The sequence below is a fragment of the Pipistrellus hanaki genome, assembly GCF_964339955.1.
Source record: "Pipistrellus hanaki genome assembly, chromosome: 12".
Lineage (NCBI taxonomy): Eukaryota > Metazoa > Chordata > Mammalia > Chiroptera > Vespertilionidae > Pipistrellus > Pipistrellus hanaki.
Window position 1 is genome coordinate 21,869,302 of NC_140514.1, and position 18,937 is coordinate 21,888,238.

General features: G+C 42.4%; 1 long non-coding RNA gene and 1 pseudogene across 2 annotated transcripts in view; one reads left to right on the plus strand and one right to left on the minus strand.

The window, feature by feature from the left end:
- Positions 1-18,937, minus strand: part of LOC311631205 — a 65,644-nt gene that overhangs the window by 36,990 nt on the left and 9,717 nt on the right. The gene's annotated exons all lie outside the window — the stretch shown is intronic.
- On the plus strand, positions 10,193-10,712 carry LOC311631106 (large ribosomal subunit protein uL11-like; annotated as a pseudogene). The gene has a single exon. The product of its transcript is annotated as a large ribosomal subunit protein uL11-like (transcript).

Genomic DNA, 18,937 nt, shown 5'->3' on the forward strand with positions numbered 1-18,937 from the left:
CCCTAGGGACCCTACCTAGGCATGAATTTCATGCACCGAGCCTATAGTGGAAGTAATAAAAGTAAACAGACTTCTATCAAGCATGATCAGAAAAAGAATTTGAGAAAAAGACCTTAGAATATCTTTACTTAATAAAGCCTTAATTTTTTTTTTTTACCAAAACAATAAAAACTAGCAAGAAAATTATTCTTGTGAACTCTACAATTAGAACACATCAGATGAAACTCTTGCATTTCATAATAAAAATTTGATAACTATCATAATCAAGATTTGATAGCTATTCAAAACAATGAATTGAAAAGAACTTATCTAATTCACTATTCAGAAGCAACAAACTAAACTCAGTCTTCCCATTAAAATAAGAAAGAACATATATGCATTACCTATGGACTCGAAGAATAGGATGGTGAAGGCCTGGGTCCTGGCCAGGAACCGGGGGATGGGGGGCAATGGGGGAAAGGGGAGGCATCTTTAATACACTGAACAATAAAGGAAGGGAAGAAAAATCAGAAGCAGAGAGAGGGCTCAAACAAATGTAATAAAGCAACAACCTTAGGAGCCTGGTAATTCCATGGGAGGCTGTCTGCCTAATAGGAAACCTGTGAAGGTCACCAAACCTTTCTAGAATAGAATGAAATTATGGGAGCTGGTAAGGATGCATCATTGACAAAGTCATCTGCCCTTTCGACTCCTTGGCTATCCAATACAAATTTAATTTGACCCAATTGTAACTTAAAATGTTTTATTAACCACATTATAATAATAAAAAGGTGAAATAAGTTTAAATAATGTTTTATTTAACCCAATATACCAAAAAAAATCTTATCACTTCAACAGTTTAAAACCATTGGCCCAGTTGGTGTTGTTCAGTGGTTAGAGTGTCAGCCCATCCATTAAAGAGTGACAGTTTTCATTCCCAGTCAAAGGCATGGACCTGGGTTCAATTCCCAGCTCCCATCGGGCAGGTATGTTCAGGAGGCAACCAATATGTGTGTCTCTCTTGCATCAATGTTGCTCTCTCCCTCTCTCTTCCTTCTACTCTCTCTAAAAATCAATGGTAAAAATATCCTTGGGTGAAGATTAAGAATTGTTTTAAACTATTGGGTCGGCAGCTAAGTAATTGCGGGTTTCACATATATGGCTTCAGTTGAATTTTTAGGTTTGCAGACGTAGTACAAATGTAAAACACATTTTGTTATTTGATAGTTGGCTATTCAGCTGTTAATCAGTAAAAAAAGTTTTTTGATCTGTTTTGTAGTTTTCGTTTGGCGTTCGTTGAAAAATGGAAAATCAAAAGGAACATTTTCGTCATATTTTGCTTTTTTATTTCCGCAAAGGGAAAACCGCATCGCAAGCTCATAAAAAGTTATGTGCTGTTTATGGTGACGAAGCCTTAAAAGAACGGCAGTGTCAAAATTGGTTTGCCAAATTTCGTTCTGGTGATTTTTCACTCAAAGATGAAAAACGCTCTGGTCGTCCAGTTGAAGTTGATGACGCCCTAATCAAAGCAATAATCAATTCAGACTGTCACAGTACAACACGTGAGATTGCAGAGAAGCTTCATGTATCACATACATGCATTGAAAATCACTTAAAACAACTTGGCTATGTTCAAAAACTCGATACATGGGTTCCTCACGAACTGAAAGAATCACAGTTAACGCAACGCATTAGCAGCTGCGATTTGCTAAAGAAACGTAATGAAAATGATCCATTTTTAAAACGACTGATAACTGGCGATGAAAAATGGGTTGTTTACAACAATATCAAGCAGAAAAGATCGTGGAGCAGGCCAGGTGAACCAACTCAAACAACATCAAAAGCTGATATTCATCAAAAGAAGGTTTTGTTATCAGTTTGGTGGGATTACAAAGGAATTGTCTACTTTGAACTCTTACCACCCAACCGAACGATCAATTCTGATGTCTACATTGAACAACTAATGAAATTAAACAATGCAGTTGAAGAAAAGCGGCACGAATTGACAAATCGAAAAGGTGTTGTATTCCATCATGACAATGCAAGGCCACACACATCTTTGGTCACTCGGCAAAAATTAATGGAGCTTGGTTGGGATGTTTTGCCACATCCACCATATAGTCCTGACCTTGCACCATCTGATTACTTTTTGTTTCGATCTTTACAAAACTCCTTGAATGGTAAAAATTTCAATAATGATGATGATGTCAAATCGTACCTGATTCAGTTTTTTGCTAATAAAAACCAGAAGTTTTTTGAACGTGGGATTATGATGCTGCCTGAAAGATGGCAAAAGGTCATTGATCAAAATGAGCAATACATTACAGAATAAAGTTATTTAGTTCCATGAAAAAATTCTTTTTCTTTAAAAAATCCGCAATTACTTAGTTGCCGACCCAATATTAACGACGTGTTTTACATTCATTTTCTTATGCTCTTTAAAATTCAGTGTATATTTTACACTGACAGCACATCTCAATTCAAATGAATCGCAAGTCAAGGGCTCAGTAGCCAAGTGGACAGCCCATAACTAAACAATGTAGAATTTGGGGTGCATGGGTTCATATTTTAAATGCCCAACACTGTTCTAGACTATAGAGATAAGGTGTGAATAAAGCAAGAAAGGTCCCTTGTCTCATGGAATTGACATTCTTGTAAGAGACAACATATGAACAGATTTATTTTCATTTATTTCAGGTGGTGACAAGTGCTGTGAAGGTGGTAAGACAGGGGAACATGGTAGAAAGCAACTGGGGGTGGGGGAAGATGGAAACAATTTCAGATAAAATAGTCAAAAGGACTCTCTGAGAAGGTAAGATCTGAAGAGCAAGAGGAGCCAGTCAAGAGAGGACCTGAAGGTCGAGCATTCCAAGCCAAATGAGGAGTCCGTGCAAACGCCCTGAGGTGAGCCCTGAGGTGAGCATGAGCTTGTCTGGGCTTGAGAAGAAAGGAGGTCAGTGTGGCAGGAATGCGGTAATGAAGGAGACAGTGATAAAGGGGAAGTCGGAGAGGCTGACAGCTAGCAGATCTTGTAGGGCTGCTCTCTACTCTGGCTTCCAGAAAATATTTGTGCCCAGTCCCCCATCTCTTCACTCCGAGACTCTCATTTGGTCTGTGGAAAGCCCCAGCATCAGTAATTCTCAAAAGTATTCCAGGTGATTTCAAGCTCAGGCAGGGCTGAGAGCCTCTGCGACACAGACTTGCAGACCTCAAAAGAGAGTTTGCATTTATTCGACATACAGTGGGAAAGCATTGAAGGGTTTAAGCAAAGGTGTGACATGATCTGATTTAACTTTTAGGGGGCGATGCTTTGTGAGGAGTGAAGTGTGGAGGGATAAGAGCAGAAGCCAGGGCACTAGCAGGAGCCTCCTGGAGAGAGGGTCCAGGAAATCAGGCTGTACATGGAGGTAGGGCTGACCAGACTTGCTGATGGAAGAAGTCTAGGAAATGAAGGAAAGAGGTGAATCCTTGGAGGCCTGGGATCAGCAGCAACACCAGGCATGTACTGAGGACCTTCTCTCTGCAGGGCTGACTCTGCGGGGTCCCAGCAATAGCAAAAGCACAGCCACCTACGTCAACCTGTGTTGGACTCTCTGGAAGAGAATTATTTGTCATAAAAACTCGGGTGTGGGTGGGGCTGGAGATGGCTGTCCCTCAGAAAGAGGACATTTACTTTGAGCATCTCTATTAAATGTATGAGGTGGACCTATTTGGCAAGCTCTTTCATTCTCCCTGGAATCTAATCCATATAGGTGAAGGCCCTGAGTGACTTCATCCCAGTATGTCCGTTCCATGTATTCTCCCAGTCCCTGCAGGCTTTAGGATCCTGTCCCTGTATTTGAGCGACCAGGGAGTGGCAGCTGATCCATGCTGGACCAATAAGGAACTCTGTCTTGGAGACTGAGAGGCTGGAAGGCTGCCATGCTCAGTGCATCTTGGAGCTCTCAGCTGCCACATCTCCCCCATGAAGGGCTGATACCCAGAAAGATACCCAGAAGCAGCAGAGGAAAGCCACTTACAGGCCTTCAAATCCCACTTCCAGCCGTTTCTGAGGATCAACAGTATGCCTACCCTTCCTGAGTCTGGCAGCACCCCTTAATGAGGTGAAATTAACCAACATAAGACTAACAACCTAAAAATATACTAATTAAGAGTTATTGCCAGAAATAAGTGGTATGACCTACTCGTATGGCGGGGCAAACATCTGATTACTGAACATCTATTGTTCTGTGAATAACCCTCCTCCACTCTGAAAACAAAAGCCCCTATCCTATTCTTTGGCTCAAGACAGTGTATGCATGGTATATAAACTTCATGTTACTTTTCAACTTGGAACCTGTCATGTATGTGGGGTTCCCATATGTACAAAGTTAAATCTGATTTTCTGTTTAATATAAAAATATTAATGTGTACTATTTAGCCCAACTGGTGTGGCTCGGTGGTTGAGCCTCTACCCATGAACCAGGAGGCCACCTGGTTTTTATGACAAATACCCATTCCCCGGCAGGGCAGATGCCCAAGTTGCAGACTCGATCCCCAGTAGAGGGTGTGAAGAAGGCAGCCGATCAATGATTCTCATCATTGATGTTTCTATTTCTCTCTCCCTTCTCCCGCTCTGAAATCAATAAAAAAAAAAATCTATTAAAAAATAAAGTGCACCATGTAGTGGCAGTTAGCACATTCACCGTGTTGCACAACTACCACCTCTATCTAATTCCAAAACACATTTGTCATCTCGAAAGAAAACGTCATGCCCAGGAAGCAGTCACACCAACCACTCTCCACCACCACTAGTAACCACTAACCTACTTTCTGTCTCTCTGGATTTACCTGTAAATGGAATCATACAACATGTGACTTTTGCCCCCGGCTTCTTTAACTTAGCATACAGTCTTCAACGTTCATCCATGTTGTAGCATGTAACAGAATTTTTTTCCTTCTTGCTAAACAATATTCTATAATTTGAATATACCACATTGTGTTTAGCCATTCATCCATTGATGGACATTTGTTTCCACTGTTCAGCTCTTGTGCATAGTGCTGCTATGAACATGTACATAAGTTTTTGTGTGAGCCTCTGTTTTCAATGTTGGGGATAATATACCTAGGAGTGGGATTGCTGGGTCATAGGGAATTTCTTTCAACTTTGTGAGGAATCACCAAAAGTAGTATTTTCTTTTTGCTTAAAGTTGTTTATATTGTATTTCCGTCACTTTAACAAAGAAGAGTCCTGTTGTTAGGAGCTCAAATTACCTTTCTTGTCCACTCAGCAACCCAACAATTCCCTTGCAAATACCTGGTCTGAAACACTCCAACAACAACAGCAAGACAGGATGCTGGGCTAGTCCTGTCACCTTGTCCTTACTCTACCTTGTCCTGGCTCTCCCTTGTCCTGACTCTACCTGAGCTCCACCTACCTGTCCTCCTTTATTCCCCAATGCTTCTCCTGGCACACTCCTGCTCCCTTCAGGGCTAGCTCGGGCTCCTCCTTCTCTCCCCACTAAATGACACACCCTGCAACCACCACCCCCTCATCTGCTCTACCTCCATTGTGCTTTCCTGCAGCCCACCCAAAGTCCTCAAAAGCCTTCTCCCCCCAATGCCTCAGCCCCCAGAACTCCCATCTCCTGAGTACACCCACAGTCCTCATTACAGGTTCCACCTAGGCCAGCCCTCAGTTTTGTCATTTCTTCTATTGCTCCGGTAATTTCAGGTGTCAGCAATCTCAGCCTCCTCTTGCTCTGATGGCTCCCATAGCCTCCAGCAAGGCAAGCAAGGGCCCGGTGCAGTACACAGGCAGCTGATATGAAGCAACAACCTCTCTGATGCAATAAACCTCCACCTCTGTGGGGAACACAGATCTCCTATTGCGATTGAGGTCAATTTCTTCCCCTCTCCAGGCTTTGAAAAACACAAATGTATTATTTCAGAGCTGGCTTCGCAGGCAGAGGCATTTGGGACATCCAAAGCAGAAAAGATCAATGTCAGTTACTAGTTTTGAGTAAACAACCCTTCTAGGGATTATTGGGCCAATTTTACAAATGATGACATGGGATTGAAAGATTAAGAAAGGACCTGAGGTCACCTATCAGTATTAATGTTGGGTTTTGATCCAGACCTGTCTGACTCCACATTCTAGATTCCTTTCACCACATATACCTGAAATTGCAACACAGACTATCTATGGGCAAGATGGCAGGAAACAAGTAATTAAAATTGCACCTGATGCTGGAGACTGATGGAATTCTTTAGAAAGCAACTTGGCAGTAAATATCACTCCTACCACTTGACCTTGATGAATTTATTCTTAGGATATCAATTTCATAATATAAACAAGTACTTGCATAGAGTATTCATTTCTGCATTATTTGTAATAGCAATAATTTGAGAGTAGCCTCAAAATCCAAATTGAGGGGGTTGGTTAAGAAAATTATGGTGTTAAATCAAAGCAGTATTAGTCAGCAGTGGTTCTCAACCAGGTACAATTTTGCCTCACTTCCCACCCCTAATGGACATCTGGCAGAGTTTGAAGACATTTTCTGTTGTCCCAGTGGAGGAATTGGCATCTAATGGGGAAAGATCAGAGATTCTGCCAAACATTCTATAATGCATAGGACAGACTGCAAAATGCCAATGATGCTGAAGTTGAGTAACCCTGTTATATAAATTAAGTATAATTAATATGAAGACTTTATGATTTGATATTAATTTAAAGAAAGTAGAATTCTAAATTTGAGACACACTGTGCTCTTATCCAAGGAAAACTATCTTGCACATGAGGGAACACTAGATGAAAATATGGAAAACCAAACAATACATTGGTGGAATGAGATAAATCTCATTCTTTGAAAAGTTTTCTTTAATGATGTTATTTTTTACACCAAACAAAACTTGGAAAAATGTAAAGCAAAATTTTTTGCAGGTATAATTTGCAACTATTGTCTAGCTCAAGCATTGTGTGTGGCACATTTTTTTATGATCAATAAATACTTTTGGGAAGAAGATGTGTAATTTTTTAAACAAAGGGTATGTGAACAAAACTAAAACTAGTTTACACAAGAAAAGAAGGTATTGGTGCGTGTGACTTGGAAAAGCAGGAGTAGATGGGATCTCAGGTCAGATGGATCCAAGAGTTCAAACCACGGTATCTTCAAACTTCAGGTATGTTCTGCTGTTTCCCTTTCACTCTGAAATTACTGCCACACACCCATTCTCTGAGTGTGGCCCTCATCCCCTACTGTCCTTAGCCTCCTCAGGCAGATGGGGGGCAAAAAGGCTCCAGGTTTAACATCATTTTGAGTCCAGAGAAGGAGAAAATTATCTCAGCTTCCTTAGAGAAAATCTCAAAGAAGGTTTTGTTGTTATGAAATAGAACTAAAATTTTTAGATGCCATAGAACTACTATACATAGATATGAGCATGCATTGTCTTACTTATGTGATGCTCCCAGCAGGGCCAAGTACCTATTGTGATAAAATATTTAATTGTTCCCATTCCTATAAAGATGGTCATACATCCCATCATCCCCATGTGACTTAAGTGCTTTCCTATAGGTTGGGTTCACATTCCCACCTATAACAGAGAAAAGGCCTTAGGGAGAGCATAAGTTTCCTTCAGCCATGACTCATCATTCCCCTTCAACGGGAATCCCACGTAAGAAGAGATATAAGCAGAGCCACAGCTGACCCAGCATGTTCATGACACAAATCTATGTTTTATAAGCCACTAAAGTTAAGGGGTTACTTGTGACAGCAGCAAAACTGATTAGTAGGGTCCCATAAACAGAAAAAGCAGGAGGAATAGAAAGAGGGCAAGGTAGAGCGAGAGGAGGAGACATTTTGACCACCTATTGGTGCCTTGAATCATGTTGATGTCTGTGAGAAATATAAGACCAAGGTTACGGTATATGTGCTGTCTGTAGAAGTTAAAACTCTAACTGGAGTAGAGCCATGGACAAATAAAATTACCTAGCCACAAGGACAGCAGAATTTAAGGGCTAAGCATGCTCCAGACCTCAGGCTGCAGTAATTACAGGTATGAGGGGCTACCTCTTAGTGGGGTGGAGAGAATTAAAGGACTTGCATGAACCTTGAAGGATGCATAGCACCCAGGAGGGTGCTGTAGGCTGAGTTAAGGGCATGGAGCACAGTGTAAGGACATCTCAAGGGGAGAGGCCATGGCTGAGGAGTCCATGACTTCTCCAAGGATGTCATGGCAAGTAACTGCTACCTCTTCATCAGGATTGTATAGACCTCACCAGCCTGCCTGCCTCTTCACTGGGTGAAATAAAGACAATTAATCAGAGACTTACAGATATGAGCAGAGCCACAGAAATGCATGAATACTGGAGGCTCTGACATGTGTGGGTGAGGGCGTGTTCTGAGCAGTTGCTAGTCCTCTCAGAGGTGAGCAGACTGAGCTGTGGAGTCTTGACAAAAGGGTGTGTTTGGTTTTGGTTATGGCATTTCTGGTCAATGGGCCCAGACTTTCATTTCTGGAACATCTCCATGGTTTCCTGAGAAAGCTGAATCTTGCGGCCTGGGTGTATTGCCTGTGAGAGTTAGAAGAGTGTTTTTGCGGAACTGAGATGTAAACAGAAGCTGGCCTGTGTTCTTCAAAGATAATGCTGCTCCCTTTGCTCTTTCCTCTGGAATTTTCCACATACCATGCTGACCTTCATCAGGGGAGAGGCAGCTTTTACAAATTCAGACTTGCCCTGGCCTGCTCAGAAAGGAATTTGTGCCAATTACCAATACCCATTCAGTACAATTAGAGTTTTGTTTTGTTTTGATGAGAATATTGTGCTGAAGGAAAAATAAGGTAGGCAAAAGCAATAAGGCAAGGAGTGAGATACAATGCTAGGTAGAGAGAAGACCACAAATTTGACAGTATTCTTCCCTCGGCAAATGCAGAGAGAGTAATATTGGTTATAAGATGTTTGGTTTCTAAAAGGTGTTTTTTAAGTGCTCAGTTGTACTAATACTGAAAGTAGAGAGAATTTCCTCCTACCTGCAATGGAGTGTGTTGAATTCCACCTTCAATAATGACCCAAAATGAATACAGCAGGTTCCAAGGGGCTATTCTTCAGTACAGACTAATGGCACAAGTCAAAGTTCAATTCATCAGAATGATTTATTTAAAAAAAAAAAAAAAAAAAGACAATGTAGTCCAAGTCTGCAACCATCTGATGGTACCCTTTTACCCAAGGATGATGTTTAGAATATAAAGAAGTAGATGAATGGCTTCTCCTTCAAGTTATCCTTCATTAACATTATTGTTTTTTTTAATATATTTTATTGATTTTTTTACAGAGAGAATGAGAGAGGGATAGAGAGTTAGAAACATCAACAAGAGAGAAACATCAATCAGCTGCCTCTTGCACACCCCCTACTGGGGATGTGCCCGCAACCAAGATACAGGCCCTTGACTGGAATTGAACCTGGAACCTTTCAGTCCGCAGACCAATGCTCTATTCACTGAGCCAAACCGGTTTCGGCTAACATTATTATTTTTAAATGAGCTTCTGATCCAGGCTAGAGGCTCCAGAGTTTGAAGTTATACTATCAAGCAAAAGCTTGAGGTTCAGATCATCTATGGATCCTATTAAAGGAAGACTTGATATGCTTTGGCCACAAGCCAAGTGTAGGGTAGGGCTAATGTCCTCTTTTGCCAAGGCAAGGAGCCTAATCAGGATTGGAGCCACATGAAAATCTACTGAACCTCCACAAAGAAGGGTGCCAAGAGCAGCAGCAAAGTTTCCTACAAGAATTTATTCTGCATCTATTCCAACCTGTGGCAAAATCCCAAAAGCTCTATGTCATAGAGACCAATCACTGCGTGTTAACCTAGAAAATGTACAAGACAACCATTACCAATTTCCCACTAAGACCACAAAACTTTTAATAAAGTGCCCAGGACATCTAGAATCTTAATGCCAGTTCATGGATAAAAATACTGCCTAGCTTAACCAAAACCAGCTATACACAGTTATCTTTACAAGTCATAGAATGAGTGTGCTCGTATGAGAAAGAAGGAGGAAGAGTATACCAATGTTTGGTGGGGGGGTGGGGGGAGGTTTGGCTATCACTATGAATTATTGTCTTAAAATAGATATTTGAGGGGGTTTTATTTGGTTTTCAGCTTGGAGGAGACTTAGGTGCGACTTTCTTTGGTGGTCCCAAATTCAGGTTCATCAACACCAGCTGCTTCCATCATGCCACTGAAGCTTGACCCCACCAAGATCAAAGGCATATAACTGAGATGTACCAGTGAGGAAGTCGGAGCCAGGTCTACCCTGGCCCCCAAGATCTGTCCCCTGGGCCTGTCTCTAAAAAAAGGTTGGTGATTGGAAGGGTCTGAAGATTACAGTGAAACTGATGATTCAGAACATGCAGGCTCAGATTGAGGTAGTACCTTCTACCTCTGCCCTGATTAGCAAAGCCCTCAAAGAACTGCCAAGAGACCGAAAAAAGGAAAAAGAAGAAGAAAAACAACAACAACAAAAACACACTAAGAACAGTGGAAATATCACTTGTGATGAGATTGTCAACATTTTCCTGCAGAGGTGGCACCGATCTTTAGCTAGAGAACTCTCTGGAACCATAAAGAGATCCTGAGACTGCCCAGTCTGTGGGCTGTAGTATCGAAAGCCACCACCTCATGACATCATAGATGATATCTGCAGTGGAAATGCTCAGCTAGCTGAGAGCTACAAAAAAAGATATTTCAATTAAAGATGGTTTGGCAACCAGAAGGAAAAAAAATTGATACTTGTCCCCACAATGACTTCTGATGATGTGAAAAGAAAGTTCTAAGGAATTCTCACTTGTGTTTCCCCTCAGCTCCCCTGTCTACAGCTCACCCCATGCACCTTGAAAGTCTGCTTCCCACGCAAGCATTATACTGTCAGTCTGGCCTTTCCAAACCACTACTGGCCACTTCCACTGAAGTGATTGGTCATATAACATTTAAGTTTAGGTCAGTCCTGATCCCAGAAAACCATGACATTGTCCCCATCAGAAATCATAACCCTCTTCTGACAAACTGGACTCATCGCACAGGTGAGTGAAGGAACAGTTTCTCCTGTTATTTATCTGAAACAATGAATTTGGAACACAATTCAAATTAGCCTTAAGTGCCTTAAGAGAGAAGGATTTGTTTATACACATTGATTCCCTATAGCACCTAGTGAAGTATTGTGTACACTGTAGGGGTTCACTGATCGCTATCATTTGGTGCTTACCTTAGTACAGGTGCTACACTTGAAGCTTTACATAATTTATTTCATGCATACCCTTTGTCATTCATTCTAACAATTCTCCTAAAAAGGTATTATTATTTCCATTTTAAAGGCTCCGGTAAATTCATTGACTCACCCAAGACAGTACAGTTACTAGTAGCAGACTGGACTTTTATCCCAAGAATAAAAGTGGTAAAGCATAGGCTCTTTCTACTACTCCATGCTGTCTCCCTAAAAACACTTCATGAAAGCTATAAGCTCCTCCAGTCACTGTTGAACCAATGATGGAAGTCATAGGTGGACAAATCTTCTGCAGTTACAAAGTCCAGCAACAAAACAAACCCTGAGGTAGTAAATAATTAGCACAGAAACAGTATTCTGTCTGAAATAGTACAGATGGAATTACTTCTCAGCATGAAAAGCTGGGCTAGATAGTCTCAATAGAACAAAGACAAAGTCAGATCCTGACAAGTGAAGCCAAGGCTGAATTCCAGGCTCTTCCTTACATACATGAGACTCTGCTTCAGGAGACACAGAGGTGAAAAAGACACAATTCCCAAAATGGGAATTTTGGGAATTGTGTGTCTCCTCCTCCTCCTCCTCCTCCTCCTCCTCCTCCTCCTCCTCCTCCTCCTCCTCCTTTTGGGAATTTGGGCTTGGTAGTAAAACTAGGCTTTCAGAAAGAGGGAGTAGAAAGAAGTTGGCTATTATTCCTAGTTCCCAATGAAGGGAACAGGGTATTTAAAATAAATAAAATAAAAACAGAATGGTGACAAATTATAGAAAATATTTAGGGAAGTAGAGGGTACTTCACAGAAAGGAGTGGGAGATGAGCATAGAAGGGTAAATTGAGGCCAGATTATAGAGAGCTTTGAATCACTAAGGGATCTGGATTTTAGTTACTTACACTTGGGAGCCACTGAGGCTTTTGAACAAATGAGCAATTTATCCATGCTGTGACTTAAAGTCATATAAATCCTCAAAAAAATATTAACAAACAGAATCCAATAATGAATAAAAAGAATTATATACCAAGACCAAGTGACGTTTTTTCCATGTATGCAAAGCTACAATAGTTCAGCATTCAAAAATTAATCAATGTAATCTACAACATCAACAGGCTAATGACAAAAAAAATTTATAAGATTATATTAATTGACTCAAAAAAGCATTAACATTCATTCACGGTGGAAAAAAAATAACCACCTTAGCAAACTAGGAATAAAGAAGAACTTTATCAACTTGATAAAGAACATCTACCAAAAAATGGACAGCTAACATCATATTTAATGGTGAGAAGTGGGTAACTTTCCCCTAAGATAAGGTACAAGGCAAACTCTCACCATTCCTTCTCACAATCGTACTATAAGTCCTAGCTGTTAACATAGGACAATAAAAGAGGGGTGAGGCAGAGAAAAGTATACAGATGGAAAGGAAGGAATGAAACTGTCTTCACTCAGAGATGACATGATTGCCTATGTAAATAAATCAGCAGGGCACCCAGTATTAGAGGAACCCTTACTAATGTCGTAGCAGAAGTTTGAGTCAAGAGAGTGAAACTAATTTCTTAAGTTCATGCTAGAGTCAAGAACTGCCAGAGACCACATTAAAAAAAAAAAAAAAAAAAGGAATATCCAAACCAACAAGCAAACAAAGCCAATTTAAATAGCAAACCTGAGCTGAGTTGATATGGATGCTAAGACACCTAGGTGAAAAGTGAGGAATTTCACTAAATGTCAGATATCAAGTCATCTTTTCTGTCCAGGCCAACTCAGTAGCACTCTCCCTCTCCTCCTCCACCTCAGAAATCAAGTTCTGTTCTGGAAGATGGGGCATGGTGTGATAGCTGTGTACTAATAAGCTGCTTTATAATGGCAATATATTTATTTCATCTTTGTCTTCATCTTCTTCCAGGCTCAACCCAAGAAATTAGGATAACACGAGAAACAAAACTGGCCACAATCCAATCCAGTATTTCTTCCAAAGTGAATGTGTGCCTCTATTAACATCAAACTGGAGCAGAAATAGTTAAAACAATTCAATCAATGAAACATAGTTGAGAATATCTAAGACTCAAAAAATAAAAGTTTAAGGCAAGTAGAGGGGGGTGGACGACAAAAAAGTAAAAGTTTTAGAGTCAGATGGACCAACCTAAGTTCTGAAGTCTTGCACTGTTACCCCCAAGCATGCGACAACAAGTTTCTTAATCTTCCTGAGCCTTCAGCGTTCTCACCTTTGCCATGAGAATAATGACACTTAATGTCATGAGAATTAAATGTAAACATACACATAAACTTGGTTGGCGGCAAATGGCTAAATAATGTTAGATTCATCTATCCAATTGGTAAGGCAGAGCCTGCATATGAGAGTGTTCGAAGTGTTCAAAGCAGGCGAAAGGTATAGATAGTATAAACAACAAAGGGAGGATTCTCTGGGCTGCAGTCCACAACAAATGAATCTTAAAGGGTCGGGGTAGAATTCAGATATAGAAAGGAAAGCTGCTGGCATAAAGGAAGCACTAAGAATAATCACTGAATGAGTGGATGGATGCATAAAAAGCAGAGAGAAACAAATGAACACATTGGAATATCCAAGATATATTCTAGAAGCAGTGAGTAGACCTGAGATTAAAATTAAAGGTGGCCCTTGACTCTACAGAAATTTTGTTTTAAATGCGTTTTCTCCTATGGGTGCCCATGTGAGCATTCAGGTGTTTTCTAGAGATGGGCAGTTCTATTTCCCCGGCCCTGGAGAGGACACATGTCTATAGAAACCACACTGTGGCTTGTGTGACTCCTTGGTACTGCTCTCTCTCTCTCTCTGACCTACCTGTGACCTGCATGTTTGGGTAAAAACATTTCCTGTAGCCTCAGTGGGACAAGACAGCTTTATACCTGCTGACCTATGTAGACCCATACTCTGTCTCAACGGCCACTGTTCTCTTTTGATAACCACCACAGCACCTAATTGCTCCAGTCAGCTTCCTCCACAAACCACAGTGTAAAAGATTCTCATGGGAAAGATAATAATTTTTTTTTAAAAAAAAGGTCTGCCAAGGCATCTTCTAAGTTTGATGCTTGTATTTTGAAAAATGAAGCTTTCAGGAAAAAATAAAGGTCAGAGGGGCTGGGAGCAGATACAAAGGTAAAGTCTGAGAACAGGTAAGGGAGAGAGGAAGAGGAAGCAGAAATTGATGGAAACAATCCTAGAGATCTGGGCTTTGCTTTAGGGCTTATCATTAGTTCTCTGTGATCTTGGGCTTCTCACTTCTCTGGGCATTGCTTTTGTCATGTGAGCAGTGGGAAGTGGATGGAAGTGACCTCTGAGACTCTTGCAGTGCTTCCTTTCTAGGACTGCAGATAACAGAGATCCTGTGTTCTATGCTGGGAGAGGCGAGTCAAGCCAGCTCTTCTTTCCTGATGCTCTTTTATCCATTCCCACCCCATGACCCTTAATGACTCAGGAAAGTAACTGTCCCACCACTGGAGAGCCAATGATGAACTCAAGTTGGGTGCAATTGCCAGGCTTTTTTGTTTGTTTGTTTGTTACCCTCACTGTCCCACAGAGAAGAAAAAGTCACTGCAGGAAAGTTACCCCTGCCCACCCAGGCTTATGTGAGTCTGATCACCAAGTCATTATGGGTACCACACTATTAGATGTTAACACACTGGCCTTTGCCTGGAAGAGACACATGGGAATGGCAATGTCTGAAGAGGAATGAGGAGGAATGAGGGCATTTAGGCTGGAAAGGAGCACACCTGAGAGATGCATGATGACAGCCACAACCACCTGAGAGGTGGACAAAGAGGCTGGGTTTGCTTGGCATTGCTCCACAGGGCGGAACACAGGGCCACCAGAGAAAGCTCTGGAGGAGGCGGATGACATCACCACTGGAAGAAGAGCTTACCCACAAGCCACACATCTAAGGGTATCTCATCGGGGTAGGGACTTCCCACACCAGGAAGTGTTCTAGGCCCAAAACTCCATGCCCATCTTCCAGACCTCAGAGAATATACACTCAGCTAGGGGGCGAGGATCCTTCCCAAGGCTATGATTCTATGATTCCACCCCAAACTTGATGGAATCGAAGCAAATGTTCAATTTACTTTGTAGCTGGTTTTATTTTTTTTATTTTATTTTTATTTTTTTAACTTATTTTATTTTATTTTATTTTATTTTATTGATTTTACACAGAGAGGAATTGAGAGGGACAGAGAGTTAGAAACATCGATGAGAGAGAAACATCGATCAGCTGCCTCTTGCACACCCCCAACTGGGGATGTGCCCGCAACCAAGGTACATGCCCTTGACTGGAATCGAACCCGGGACCTTTCAGTCCGCAGGCCGACGCTCTATCCACTGAGCCAAACCGGTCCCGGCATGTAGCTGGTTTTATTTTTAACTTGCCTGAATTTTTGCAAACTGAATCCTGTGCTGTGTGCCTGAACTGATTACTTTTCCATCAATATTCAAGGGGGCAGTTTGAAGTCCCCTAATTTCCATCTCCTCTCCCAATCAGAAGTCCTATCAAATGTGATCAGGAATAAGACAATTTAAATAAAATAGAAATCATTATTTAAAGGCTTTGTAAAGCCACTTACTCTTTGCAGAGTGAAAAATGCTGTAAGTTTGGATTTTTCTGTTTAGACTATTATAGAGAGGGTCCCAGCATGCTCGTGCTGGACAGAGAAGAATAAAATGCCATCACTGACACAGCATCTGGGTCAGCCTGACACAGGGCAGGGGAGGGGATTCAGAACAAACTCCACAGAATCCCAGAAAACATACCACCTCAACTGTCACCCTGAGACACAGAAGGACAACTATTACTACTTGTGCTGGTTTCAAGTTTCTTTGCCCACTTCTGGAAGTCTTGGCTTAGCTATCCTTTCTTCATCTTTCTTTTTTTCTTTATGTTTTTGCTGATTTTTAGAGAGGAAATGAGAGGGATAGAGATATAGAAACAATGATGAAAGAGATGCACATCAATCAACTGCCTCCTGCACACAACCCCATCAGGGATCGAGTCAACAAACCCTTGGTTCCTGGGTCGACACTGTGGAAAAACACAAGCGCTCACGGAAGAGGCCTGCCTGCGGGAGCACGGACACCCATAGAAAAACCCACCCCAAAATACTGGCCCTCCACTTCTCAGGGATCTATCTGAGCTTAGTCTTCCTTTGGGGGTAGCTGGTGCTCTGTTGCTTAACACCCCACAGACCCTGGGGCTGAGGCATGGACCCCAGAATGAGACTCATGACTGCCAGGGGCTTAGCTCTCCTGCTGGAGAGTCAGTTCCCTAGACAACACCCTCGTGTCCTCAGTTTTTACAAATGAACCCATAGCCTTAGAAGCACTGGTATAGGACCCTCCCCGCACAGTGTTCCTGAGTTTTTGCCACGCTAACATTCCCCACAACCTGACCGTTGGGGAGGGACCCGCTTCTGAGGAAAGCTAAATGCCCTTGACCAGAATTGAACCCAGGACCCTTCAGTCTGCAGGCCAATACTCTATCCACTGAGCCAAATTGGCTAGGGCCTAAAGAACGTTGATGGGTAACTGCAATGTTGTAAGGCCAGGCCATCAGAGGGGTGCCCACACCACTGGAGAAAACAGTCCCAGGGGCCCTGGGTTGCTCACATCCTCCAGTGTTCCCTCTGTACAGTGATCCCAAAGAATCTTTCCACCTGGAGATACACAGATTCTTCTAGTCCAGTGGTTGGCAAACTCATTAGTCAACGGAGCCAAATATCAACACTACAACGATTGAAATTTCTTTTGAGAGCAAAGTTTTTTCAACTTAAACTTCTAATGCCACTTCAAAATCGACTCACCCAGGCCACACTCAAGGGGCCAAAGAGCCAGCCGCATGTGGCTTGTGAGTCGCAGTTTGCCAACCACGGTTCTGGTCTCTTGGATCCTAACTGTGGACACTAGATTTCAGTCACCAGGTTTATAAATCATATCAATTGTATTAGAGTGATTGAACTTTCAAAAGCCACCCCGTGTCAGCTGAATAGAGCCCCCAGCCCAACACTGGCCTCTGGTATCTGTTCTAACTCCATTGCGTTTAAGATGGGTCCTTTCCCAAACTCCAGCCTCATCGCCCTGCCTCTGGGGACCATACTTTGAAGGTGAGCTTGTCTCCGTCTGATTCTCCTCCGGTTAGTTAGCCCTGTCTCCTTCTCCTCTGGCCGGGGAGCTCCTGCTGGGGTGTCTGGAACCAAGCCCAGGAAATCAGTGCTGGGTAGGGGCACACAGCGTGTGCTCGGTGGGGACTTAGGGAATTAAACCTGAAACAGAGGTGTTCCAGAACACCGGAGTAACCCTTAATAACCCAATAGGAATGCCATCCGTGAGCTTATCTGGAACACTTGAATCAAATGCTTAGTCCGACAAATCCTCCCAGGTATTTGCTTCTGGAATGTGGGTGGCAGGCATATGCCCCTTTGCCACGGCATCTAAAATACGGAACAAGTCCTCTAACCACAGAGGAAGGCTAAAAGTTTAAGTGACAGAAAATGTCACAGCACACACATGTTGGACCGCAGCCAGGCATGGCTGGCCCTGCCTCTTCCTCCTGCTCCTGGGCACCGACTGCAGGGCGGACCGCCACACCCAGAGGAGCCCCTCCGAAGCCCAGTCTCCTGTCTCCCATTCACCCCAGTGTCTCCCTCCCCCTGTTTCTCTCAGGGCCAGGGTTCTGTGGAGCCTTCCTCTGGGCTCCTCCTCCAGTCATGGCCTTACTCTCCTCAAGGAGCAGAGGTGAGAGCTCTTCCCAGGCTCCCTCCAGCTGCCAGCCAGCCACCCCCTAGACAGGAGGATGTCCAGACGCTTCTTCCCCACTGAATAGGCGGGACTAAGGGCCCTAAATTCCCATCGCTCACAATTCCAGGGGAAACTACCCCTCATGCCTGGCATGAGAGCCTCGTCCTTACTCTGAGGCCCTTCCCAGGCGGAAGCAGAGATCCAGGGTTTCCAAGTTGCTGTGCCAACTCGGCCCCTCTCGTGAGCCTGGGAGGGTCCCTCACAGTGTGAACATTTGTGTTTTTCCCCAGCTGAGGGCCAGTGACAGCGCACACCCTTAACCCCTCCCAACACCTGAAAAGCATATAGAATCTTGTGACTTCGTTTTTAACATCTCCCGATAGTCAGACCTTGGACATCTTCCACCTACATCTCCGCTCAGAAGACAGACCTTTCCCCTCAAGCATTTGCCAATCACAGAAAGGAGGTTACCTTTTATGAAATTTGAAAATTATTACTTTTTAAAAATATCTTTATTAATGAGAGAGAGAGAGAGAGAGAGAGAGAGAGAGAGAGAAAGAGAGAGAGAGAGAAAGAGAGAGAGAGAAACATCAATGATGAGAGTAAATCACTGATGTCCTGCCTCCTGCATATCCCCCACTGGGGATCGAGTCTGCAACCCCTGCATATGCCCTGACTGAGAATAGAACTGTGACCTCCTGGTCCATGATCAACCACTGAGCCACACCATCCAGGTTAAAATGTGTTACTTTTAGACTTATATGCTTTTTTAAGTTTATAAAAAATAATGGCACTACTGTATTTATATTTTAACTTAATATATTTTTGGAAAATGTTTCAAGTATATAAATCAGAAGATAACATTGATTAATCAGACATTTGGAACACTTAAAAATAAAAATAGAATATATTGAGCTATAAAGGGGTTTAAATATTTTAGAAGAAATTATA